Source organism: Camelus dromedarius, chromosome 19 (genome assembly GCF_036321535.1).
Source record: "Camelus dromedarius isolate mCamDro1 chromosome 19, mCamDro1.pat, whole genome shotgun sequence".
NCBI classification, from domain to species: Eukaryota; Metazoa; Chordata; class Mammalia; order Artiodactyla; family Camelidae; genus Camelus; species Camelus dromedarius.
Window position 1 is genome coordinate 18,539,126 of NC_087454.1, and position 12,803 is coordinate 18,551,928.

General features: G+C 37.0%; 2 non-coding genes across 2 annotated transcripts; both read right to left on the minus strand.

The window, feature by feature from the left end:
* Nucleotides 1–4,724: 4,724 nt before the first annotated feature.
* On the minus strand, nucleotides 4,725–4,797 carry TRNAR-UCG (transfer RNA arginine (anticodon UCG)). Its single transcript has one exon. It is a non-coding gene; the product is annotated as a tRNA-Arg (tRNA).
* Nucleotides 4,798–12,084: 7,287 nt separating this feature from the next.
* TRNAT-UGU (transfer RNA threonine (anticodon UGU)) lies at nucleotides 12,085–12,158 on the minus strand. The gene has a single exon. It is a non-coding gene; the product is annotated as a tRNA-Thr (tRNA).
* Between the last annotated feature and the right edge of the window lie 645 nt (nucleotides 12,159–12,803).

Consider the following 12,803-nt stretch of genomic DNA (forward strand, 5'->3'; position numbering starts at 1 on the left):
CCTGCTTTCTTCCAACAGTTTAGCATTTAGTTTTTGACAGTTGCCGAGGCAACTGTTCACAGTATTCAATTCAACTATGTCTTATTTGTCAACTATGTGGATGATTTTCATTTTTATAAGTATTTCAGTGGAAAATTTCCTGACCTTAAACCTGTTTTCCTCAGTTTCTTCACTCCTCTGGGCTTCCTCTAGGAGTCTCATCACTCTTTAAGTCCATGCTACCTGTAGATATAACAGAGACAGAGGTATTCAGTCTCAGACAACTAGTTGAACAGGGATCCCATGTATAGGCCACTTAATCTCACCCTCTGGATCTTTAACATTATCAGAGTCATCCTAAAATACGGACATGGAACTCTCCCACTTTCCAAAAAATTTATAACTGCCCAGGCCCAAATGCTTAGCACTACCAGCTCTTTTCCAGCTGCTGCTACATTTTGGAGTGCTTACATTCTCCCTGGCCCCACACTGAGCTGCCCACCTTGCAAATGTGGGTTCAAAACAAGGCTCACAGACTAATTTGCATTAACACTAGTAAAGAATTGATAATGGATAATTTACTTACTAAGATACATAATGGATATATCAATAGGGGCTACTCACACTGTTGGTTTTAGTGTTAAATGAGTTAATCAATCATTGATTGATTAATAGCCACAAATTCCTCCTATTTTGCATGTCCCCTTTGCAATGTGACTATGAAGCAGCTACCATCAAGAGGTGGAGTCTATTTCCCTCCCCCTTGTATGTGAGCTAACCTTATGATTGGATCAATAGAATACTATAGTAATGGTGTTATGGAAGTGATGTTGTGGGAGCTCCAAGATTAGGCCTCAACATGCCCTACAACTTCTCTTGCTGTCTTGGGACCCTGAGACACCATGTGAAGAAATCCCATCTAACTTCCTAGAGGATGGAAGACCACATGCAGAGAGAGTCCCTGTCATCTCAGCCATCCCAGCCATTCCAGCACACCCCAGTGTGAGTGGGAACATTTTGGACCATCTAGTCCCAGTCAAGCTGCCAGATGATTGCAATCAGTGAGTAACCACAGGCAAAACCAGGAAAAGAATTGCCCATTAGGGCACAGCCCAAGTTGCAAACAAAGTAAATAATTATTGTTTTAAGCCACTACATTTGGGTGAAGTTTGTTACAAAGATGTAGATGACTGATAAAAGCATTTAGCTCAGAATAAGAACCTATAACAAGCAAACAGACTGATTTAGTAACTGAAAATTACCCACAAAGAAAAGCCTAAGCCCAGATATCTTCACTGCTGAATTCTACCAAACTTAAAAAAATTTTGATATTAATTCTTCATAAATTCTTTTAAAAATTGGAAAAGGAGGCCATAATTACCCTGATGTTAAAACCAGACATCACAAGAAAAGAAAGCTGTAGACCAATATCTCTTATAAACATGGACACAAAAATACTCAACAAAATACTAATAAGCAAAATCCAGCAACACATAAAAGGAATTATACCTCATGACTGAGTGGGATTTATCCTAGGAATGCAAGGTTACTTTAACATCCAAAAATCAATTAGTGTAATACACCATATCAATAGAATAAAAAATAAGAACCACATGATCATTGCAATAGATGCAAAAAAAAAAAAAAAAAAAAGCATTTGAGAAAATCCAATACCCTTTCCTGATGAAAATTCTCAACAGACTAAGGAGAGACAGGAACTTCTTCAATTTGACAAAGGACATTTGTAAAAAAAAACTCTACAGCCATCATTATACTTAATGCCATTTTTCTCTCATTATGGTATCTGTTGGTCAGTTAATTAAAACTTTATTTTAATATTGTCAAATTTGTCAATCTTTTCTTTATTGTTTATGAAATTGTTTATAAAATTCTTCCCTACCCCAAGTTAACAAATATGTTCTTCTTTATGATTTTTAAAGTTTGTATTTATCTGTCTTTTATATTTAAGTGTTTAACTCAGACTTTTTTCCTATATGGTGGTTTGTAGGTTATGTCCATTTTTTTCTAGAACTACAGTTAACCCTTGAATAATGTGGGTTAGAGGTCCTGACCCCCATGCATCCATATGTGACTTTACAGTCAGCCCTCTGTATCCCTGGTTCCACATCTGCAGATTCAACCAGCTGTGGATTATTTAGTACTATACACATATTTACTGAAAAAAAATCCACATATAAGTGGACCCACATAGTTCAAGCCCATGCTATTCAAGGGTCAGTTGGTTTTATTTAAAAATTTTCCTCCTTTTCCTCCACTATATGTAGTGTACCCATCGTTCTCTGTCAGGTGTCCACATGAACACAAGCTTTTTATTATGTTTGATTTCTCTGTTTACCTATCCTGTGCCAATGCTATGCTTCTTTTAATTACTGAAGAAATTTTGAATGAGTCTTAATATCAGGTGGAAAAAATTCTCTCATTTGTTCCTTATTTTTACCCATGTCTTAGTTAATCGCCCATTTTCATATACATTTTAGAACTAAGTTTATCAAATTCCAAGTATACATTAGTTAAGCTTTTAGCTGGGAATACTTTGCATCTATGGATCAGTTTGGGGGAAGTGACATCTTCATAATACTAGGTATTTCATTCCATAAACTTGGTATGTATCTCTATTTATTTAGGTCTTACTTAAATTCTCTCACTAAAATTTTGCAGTTTAGTCCACAGAGGTCTTATGGACCTCTATAGCTAAAATTTCATTCAATTTATTAGATTTATTACTAAGTATTGATTTTATTAGGTATATTACTAAATATTACATATTTTATGCAATTTATCCTGTGACAGTTAATGCATCTTATTTCATTTTATAATTGCCTATTACTTGTGTTGCCTTCTGAATCTAGATTAATTTCTCTTCTTTATGCTGAAGGCATGCTCCAAATGTATTCAAGAGCTTATCAGAACTACTGAAAGATAAAGACCTGGGAAAACAGTGTCTTTAGGCTACTTGATCTGAGCCATGAAGTAGGGACCATAAGAGTTTCCTTACCACTCAAGAGCCAATTATTAAAAGATAAGCAAAGATCAAAATAACTTATAATCCATTCTAAACTGTGTTCAGTTCCTTAACCTTCAGGATAATTTGCAACTATGCTCAAGAGTGAAACTGGCCTATGACTTTCCTTTTTCATAACGTCCCTATCAGGTTATGTGTGAAGGTAATACCAGCCTCATTTTGGCAGTTTCTTATTAAAAGATTAAATATAGACCTACCAATATGGCCAAGTCTTTCCACTCCTAGGTATTCACCCAAGAGAAATGAAGGCTTATAGCCATACAATAGCTTATACACAAATGTTCAAAGCAACTTTCATTATAACTGGAAATAATTCATCAACCGGTGAATGGATAAACAAATTGTGGTATATTCATACAACAGAACACTATCTAGCAATAAAAAGAAATGAACTATTGATACAAGCAACATGGATGAATCTCAAAATAAGGATACTGAGTGAAAGAATAAAAAAATAGTCCATACTATATGATTCCATTTACATAAAATTCTACAAACTACAAGCATATAACATCATAAAACCACAAACATAATAACAGAAAGCAGTGGTTGTGGGAGGGACGGGGATTACTAAAGGACATGAAGAAACTTAGGGGGTGATGTCTATGTTCATTATCTTTATAGTAGTGATAGTTTCATGAATTATACATATGCCAAACATATACATATGTTTACATATATGTAGTTCATTTTAAGAAAATTATGCTTCAATAAACATGTTTAAAATTACATTAATGGGGAAAAAACTCTTTATGGCATTCTGCAAGAGTAGTTACGAATTTCTTCTTTTCCTTTTTTTCTTGTACTATGGAAGAGTTATATCTAATTAGATTTATTTCTTCTTTGAATATTTTAAAGAAGTCTGGTAAACGACAGGACAAAATTTTCTCAGTAGGGTGACTTGAGAACTAATTCAAAATATTTCATAGTTTAAGACTTCATAACTGCGATTCCTTCTTGAATCTAATTCGATACGTCATATTGTTCTATTTATTTGTCCATTTCGTCTAAATATTCAAATGTATTTGGCCAGATTCTTTCCATTTTTGCAGAAGATGTTCTCTCTTGGTTCTAATTTGCCTGGCTCTCCTCTTCTCACGGTTTCGGGTCTGTGTTTTAACCCTGGTTCCTCAGACATTGCTGAAAGTCCAACTAATTCATCCCGCGACTTGCGGGAGGCATCCACCTGAATCAGGAGAGGGTTTTATAACGCTTCTCTTATAACATTTTCCTTTCGAAAGGGGGCGACATTTAAACTAACTTCAAATAGACAAATCTCTGGACATAAAGACTCTTATCAGCGTCGAATTACCGAGCGCCAATTGAAAACCAATGGAAGAGTGAGGGTCGTCTTAAGCTAAAATAACCGAGACGTCCCGGTACTGCCGGTCAACAGGTGAGCAAAATTCCTTGACCTTTGTGCCCTGTCCCTCCCACCTCGCTCACTGTGCACACCCAACCCGGTAGAAGAGGGTCTGCAAGGCCAGGGCTTGCGCTTTTCCCAATCCGAATACCTATGAACCAGTCTGGCCAAGGATTCTAAACTACTTGCGGCCGAAGGAGGCCAGCCGCCAACCCTACCTTCTGAATCAATCAGATCTGAGGGGGTAATCTCCTCCGTGTTCGGAAGCTGTAATTTGGCATCTGAGAGTGGGGACAGTGATGCCTGTGAAAGGCCCAAGGCGTGAAAAAGTGGACATCTCAACCACGAAGGGATTCGAACCCTCAATCTTCTGATCCGAAGTCAGACGCCTTATCCATTAGGCCACGTGGTCTTAGTCTTTTCTTACTGCGAAAAAGTTTTTCAAGTGTAGAGAATCTGGACTACATATTATTTACAGTAACCTTTACGAAGACATCTTTCCTATTAATTTTTATCTAACAGATGGTGCCATTGATACAAAAGCCAAGTAACTTCTCCGAGAAGTTACGGTAAGATGCTAAGGCGAAATGGAAATTTTGATTTTCACCAAACTTCTGCCCTTAGCTTTACACCAAATCTTTCTGAACAAAATTTTACACTTGCATTGCGATGCCTCTCTCACTGCGCTAACCTGTAAAGAAATCAGCGAAAAGGACTGAATGTCCCTCTGTTATCATAGCAACAGACAAACGCTCGGTTAACCTTCAGAATGAAGACAAAGTCAGATTAAAGACCCTCTGGTAGCAAATGAAAATCACAAAAAGACCCCTCCTGCGTCCCTCCACTAGGCGTCCAATCCAGCCAAGACGTCTTCAGTGAGGATTGAATTGAAAAGCGTCCTCCTAGGCCTGGCCCCTCCTGGAATCCACGGAGTAGACCCTCTGAATATCCTCCACTGAGATGTCTGTAAAACCCCCAAGGATTGCGCTTAGTGAGCAATTAGAAAATGGCTGTCCTCCTGTTGATGCGGCTCAGAGGGAAGTAGCCATATTTCACATTAGAAAAGTTGGGGTTCGAGTCAATTTGTGGTAGTCGTATATTTTCTTTCCAGCTCATCATTTCCCCAGCCACCCTCATCTCAGGGATTCCCGACGCCCCCCCCCCCCCCCGCTAGTGATGGTGCGGGCTGCGGGGGAGGGAAGCACACGGACGGTGGGGAGGCGCGCGCGAGGCCTGGCTGGGTGATGCGCACCGCCTGTTTTGGACCCTCTGGGAGTGGTGAAAGCAACCCCGCCGGAATCTGACGCATCTGGGCGGCTTTATCCCCCATTATTAGGAACTGCGAGGGCTGGGTTTTGGTCTTTATCCAACCTGCCTTCTCAGCACACCCTGGCTCCTAGCCCCACCCCCAAGACGATTACACATATTTGTTTCACTATTTAGAGATGCTGGAGAAATAGTATTTTCTCAAAAGCGCTTCTGAGCAGCGACGACACCGTGAAAAGACTGCGCTCTTTCTCTTGCTTTCCAGGAAAGCACCGTCCTGGTTCTCTCGGCCACACTAAGCCGAAGTGACAGACTGTCGGGGTCTGTCCTTAACCCAGCCTTCAGTAAACATTCCGGGAACAAAACTTAAACAGATCTAAGATATGAGAAAGATTAACAACAACAACAGCAAAAACTGTGTATCCAGAAAGTGCGTCAGAATGTGCAATGGTGTAAAGAATTTTGCCCAATTAATTTGAAAATTTAAATGAAACAGCAAATTCTGCAAAAATATAATTATTAAATTTGACTAAAGAAGAAATAGCAAATCTATTCATAAAATCATTAAATACATTTCCACAGAGAAAACTCCAAACCTAGATGTTTTAACTTGGGAGGTTTATAAAAAATCTTTTAATGTTATTTAATTTTTAATATTTATTTTAAAATATTTTAATATTTTTAATTATTAATACTTAATTTAATTATTTAATGTTATTTCTTGCATATTACAGAATTGACATTTTTATATTTGGGGGAATAAGTACGTTTATCTACTGGAGGTACTGGGGATTGAATCCAGGACTTCAAACACGCAAGGCATGCACTCTACTACTGAGCTATACCCTCCTGCTAACCTGGAAGTTCTATAAAACATTCCAGGGGAAATAATTTCAATCATACACAAACATTTCCAAAAGTAGTAGCAGATGGAAGCTTCTCCATCTCATTTTATAAGCCTGCTTTCATCCTAATAACAAAGCCAGCACATCAAGAAATTAAAGGAAAGAAGTTATGTTTACCTCAGTACAGGCAGAAAAAGCATTTAGTAAATTACAGTGTCCATTAATGATACAATCTGGAAACAGAAGGAAAGTTCTTTGACCTGAATTTTAAAATACAGAAATAATCTGCAGAAAACATTATAAAGGCAAAAAATTCAAAAAATTCTGTTTGAGATTGGAAACACATGAGTACACCAAGAATTGCCACTTCTATTCCCTACCAGCCAAAAGGAAAGTTAGAAAGGGGTAATGAGTAGAAAGAAACAGAACTGCCGTCTTTTTTTTTTTTTAACAGATCATATGCTTGTGTACAAAGATCAACCAAATAAAAACAAATTATTATAATGAGCGTCAGAGTTTTAACACATTTTCATCACAGCTATAAACATTTACAAAAACAATTATATGCAATAAAGAAAAAGCTAGAGGGGGAAGGTATAGCTCAAGTGGTAGAGTACATGCTTAGCATGCAGGAGATCCTAGGTCCAGTCTCCAGTACCTCCTCTAAAAAAAAATAAAACTAATCACCTCCCCCATTAAAAAATTTAGAAATCATACAAAATGAGATATTAACATGATAATATTTCTATAACAAGAAAACATTCCAAAACAAATACAACATGGTTTCATCTATAGAAATTACAAACTAAGCAAGCATACTAAAAAATCTATTGTTTTATGAATATATATATAAATAGCAAAGCTAATAAATAAAAGCAAGGGAATGATTATTCACAAGCATTATTATAGTGGTTATCTCAGGCGAGAGAGAGATGTTAAATGGAGTGGGGCAAATGGAACTTCTAAAATAATGGCAATGTTCTATTTCTTAATTGATGGCTTTGTTTTTCTTTTTAAAGTAAACTTTTTTTTTTTAAATTGAAGTGTAACAAACATGCAGGAAAGTGCCCAAACATGAGCATATATAGAATATTTACATTTATGTATATGTATATCTGAATATATACATATACACAAATTTATATATCATTGAATATTTACAAAGAGAGCATATGTATGAACCCCCACCCAGACCTTTTGTTCCACTTTGTTATCACTATTTCCATCAAACGGGACCAAGTTTTGTCACTTAGGCTATGTATGTCAACAAATAAAACATTACCAGTATACCAGAAACCCCTCTTATGCATCTCCAAATCTTTCTTCATAAGGTCAACCATTCTTTGGACTTCTGACAACATCTATTAGCTTTGCACATTTTAATAACATATAAATAGAATTATACAATATGTACTCTTTTATATCTGGCTACTTTTGTGTGGCAATATGAGATTCATCGATGCTGGAGCATTTAATAATGTTATTTTTTTGTTGCTATATGTATATATATTCATATTGTATGAATATGCCACAATTTATCCATTCTAGTGGTGAACGTATGGGTTGTTTCCAGTTTAAGAACATCATGAATCGAGTTGTTAGGAACACTCTTGATATGCTTTTTGTGGCCTTGTGCACAAATTTCTATGGGGTATTGTAATTAAGAGGTTGACTCCATTTTTGATATTTACTGACAGTTTTCAAGACTAATCACTCTCACGCACATCTAAGCCAGCCCATAAGAAAGTGCTTGAGCTCCCTCTCTTGGCACTAGAGGGAAGATCAAACCATACTAGTCCTGGTTCTCAGGAATCTTCACCCCCACCCAGCCCTCTAACCCAATAAAAACCAAAGCCTTCACCCTCCCTTGCTCTCTCAAGCCACTTTTGCACTTACTTGGGAGCCTCCCTTGCTCTTCAGAAAGCTTCGTTATGTGAGCAATAAAACATTTTCATATTTTCTTGGTGCATGTGTAGCATCACCAGTTTTGCCATTTGAATCATTTGGGTTCAGTGACCATTGCATTTTCAGCTGACTGATTCCAAGACAGATGTATACTTAGGAGTGGACTTACTGAGTCACAGCAAGAATGTTTAATTTTACTGCAAGCATTTTTGCAAGTGTCATATGTGATTTCTATATATCTGTAATTACATATAAAAGAAATGAATAAATTGAAAATGGGGAAAAATAAAATATGACAAACTAGATAAAAAGATAGATGAAAAACAATTATCCATAGCCCAGCAAACTCAGCTGTTGAACACAGGACTCTTTTTCAACACTATAGAAATGCCAGTGCCACTTGGGCCACTGGAATTTCTTTTTAATGTTGATTCACGTTTTCTTTTATTTATGGAAAATTTCCTTTTTAATTGAAGAATACTTAACCTACAATACTATATTAGTTCCAGTTGTACAATATAGTGATTTCATATTTCTACACATTACAAAATGATCACCATGATAACTCTCATCACCATACAAAGATATCACATTATTGACATATTTCCCATGCTGTACATTTCACTCATTTATTTTGTTAACTGGAATTTTGTTCCTCTTAATCTCCCTCATCTACTTTACTCATCCCTCCAATCCTCTCCCCTCTGACAAGAATCTGTTTGTTCACTGTATCTATGAATCTGTTTCTGTTTTGTTATGTTTGGTCCTTTGTTTTGTTTTAGATTGCACATATAAGTGAAATCGTGTGGTATTTGTCTTTGACTTAATTCAGTTAGCATAATAGTCTCTAGGTCTATCCATGTTGTCACAAATAGTAAGATTTCATTCTTTTTTATGGCTGAGCAATATTTTTTTATATATGTATGCCACAGGTTTTTTTATCCATTCATCTATTGATGGCTACTTGGGTTGCTTCCGTATCTTGGCTATTGTGAATAATGCTGTAATGAAACAGGGTTGCTTATACCTTTTTGAATTAGTGTTTTTGTTTTCTTTGGAAAGAAAAGTGGTATCTGAAACTAAAAACACTACCATTTTTAGCACCTGCAAAAATGAAATACTGAGGTATAATTCTAACAATATATGTACAAGATACATATGAGGAAAACTAGAAAACCTAATGAATGAAATCAAATAAAAACTAAATAAATGGAGAGATATTTCATGTTCAATGGACAGAAAAAGTCAATATTGTCAAGATGTCAGCTCTTCCCAAACTGATCTTTGGACTTAATGCAATCTCAAACAAAATCCCAGCAAGTGATTTTGTGAATGTCAACAAACTGATTCTAAAGTTTATATGGAGAGACAAAAGATCCAGAATAGACTACACAGTATTGAAGGAGATGAATAAAATTAGAGGACTGATACTATCCAACTTAAATAGTTACTATAAAGCTACAGGAATCAAGACACCTTGATAATGGTGAGAGAATAAACAAATTAATGTAACAGAATAGAGAGCCCAGAAATAGACCCTCATAAACATAATCAACTGATTTTTGACAAAGGAGCAAAGGCAACATAATGGAGCAAAGATAGTCTTTTCAACAAATGGTTCTGGAACAACTAGATATTCACTGGCAAAAAAAAAAAAAAAAAAAAAAAAAAGAATCTAGACACAGATCTTACACCCTTAACAAAAATTAACTCACAATGAATCACAGACTTAAATATAAAATGCAAAAATATAAAACTCCTTGTAGGTAACATAGGAGAAAACCTAAATGACCTTGAGTATGGTGATGTCTTTTTAAATACAACATCAAAGGCATAATTCATGAAAGAAATAATCAAGAAGCTGAACTTTATTAAACTAAAAACTTCTGTCCTGTGAAAGACAGTGTCAAGATAATCAGAAGGCAAGCCATAGACTGGGAGAAATATTTGCCAAATACATACTTGATAAGGTATCCAAAATATACAAAGAAAGAACTCTTAAAACTCAACAATAAGAAAATAACTCTAAAATGGTTCAAAGACCTTAATAGACGCCTTGCCAAAAGATATACGGATGGCAAATAAGCATATGAAAACTTGCTCTACATCATGTCACTAGGTAAATGCAAAAGAAGACAACAATGAAATACCACTACATACTAATTAGAATGCCAAAATCCAGAACACTGACACCACCAGATGCTGAGGAGGTTTCAGAGCGACAAGAACTCTCACACATTGCTAGTTGGAATGCAAAATGGTAGTCACTTTAGGAGATCATTTGTTGACTTCTTACCATACTAAACATACAATCCAGCAATCACACTCTTTGATATTTACCCAAAGGAGTTAAAAACTGATGTCCATGCAAAAACCTGCACACAGATGTCGATAGCAGCTTAATTCATAATTACTAAAACTTGGAAGCCACCAAGATGTCCTTCAGTAGGTGAATGGATTAATAAACTGGGGTACATCCAGAAGCCAACATGAAAAGGCTATATACTGTATAATTCCAACTATGTTGCATTTTGGAAAAGGCAAAACTATAGAGACAGTAAAAGCTCAGTGGTTGCCAGGCTTTCAGGGTAGAGTGGAGGGATGAATAGGTAAAGCATCAAGGATTTTTAGGGCAGTGAAAATATTCTGTACGATGATACCATAATGATGGATACATGTCATACATTTGTCCAAACTCAGAACGTACACCACCAAGAGTACAACCTAATGTAAGCTATATTTCTCCTGAGAGCCTCCATCTTTTCAGCCAATAATTATCTATGACACCAGGCGGAGAATAAAGTCACCAAGGAGAGAAAGGGAGGAGAGGGGAAAGGGAGGAGGAAAAAAGGAGGAGATAAAAGAAGAAGGGAGGCTGGGGAGAGCGAGGGAGAAAGACTTCTTTGAATCCTGGAGGAAACTTGAAGACATGATCCTAATCTGAGACATCATTCGTTCATTCATTCAAGCGTCTATTTATTCATTCAAAAAACACGGCAAGAACTTTTCTCTTACCAGGTACAACCAAATGTCAATGTTGAGTGTACGGGAGTCTTCGAGGACCAGGATACCGGGAGAGGAAAAGCATCAGCACGCCCTAGGCAGGATAGACTGCACTTTCTTGTCGACAGAAATGTGCTAGGATTATCTACAAAACATCCTGTTTATAATAATCAATCACTGACTCATGAGTTTATTGAATCTCTGCTTGAGGCATAAAATCTTAGTCCCAGAACAACCTGAAAAACAGTAATAGTCCTTACTTGTTTTTAAACCTGGGCCACAGTGTGAAGCAACGATTCAGCCTCAGGCTGTGGCAGCAACCAGAGGATTAAAATTTGGGAATGTTTCTGCCAGATCCACTCCCCTGCCCTGAGCAGAGTCAGAACTCACCAGAGGGGCACTTCTGAGCCACATACTTGACATTCCTCTGAGTCCCTCCTGGGACAACCTTCCCCAGAGGAGGTGAAGGTAGGCTTTCTTCTCCAGAAAACGACTCTCTTAAGTGAGCCTTTTCGTGATGGGAGGATGAGAGTTGCACAAGTTAAGCTTATTTCTTAGAGTTCTACCTCTTTTGGGGTTGGCGGAGAAAGGAGACAGGGGCGGCTGTAGTACTGTAATTGGAGCAATTTCTTCATCCCTTCTCAGGGCTAAAGAAATGTTCACTAAAACCGGGAAGAACCAGGCCCCACTGGGATTTGAACCCAGGATCTCCTGTTTACAAGACAGGTGCTTTAACCAACTAAGCCATGGAGCCTGCAGACTATGCCTCTCAAAATTAACTTTTATTTAATTCATCATTTTTCTTTTTTGAGAAATACCCAGCTCTTTTCCTGTTTCATTCATATACATACAAGCAGTTTGTGTGCATTTCAGTGACTGAATAAAGGTCTTGACAGTGTGATGATTACTATGCCTCACAGCAACACATGAGCTAAAACGAAGCCACAGACACATTTGAGACCAGAGTTTGAGTGAAAATAGTCTAAATACCTTACATTTTATAGCACTGCAGAATTTACCAGAAGCTTCTATATTTCTTTCCTCTTTGAACAACAATGACAACCCCAAATGCTGAGCATATTCTTATCATTCCTATTTCATGTTCAACTCCAAAAAAATGTAAGGACTTGTTCAGGTTTGCTCAGATAGCAAAGCACTGGGGTTAAGACAAACTCATCTTCTGATACTAATTCAATCACACTGTCAGTGCAGCGTTGTCTCAGTGCTGTGGAAACAAGCCCCCAGAATCACAGTGGCTTGCAGCCACAAAGATATACTCCCTACTCGTGCTATTTGTCCGTCATGACTCTGCCCAGGATGACGGAGTCACCTCTACCTGAAACACTGATGGTCTCTTGACAGAGGAAGAAAAAGAAATAGCAAATCAAGGACTGTTCCT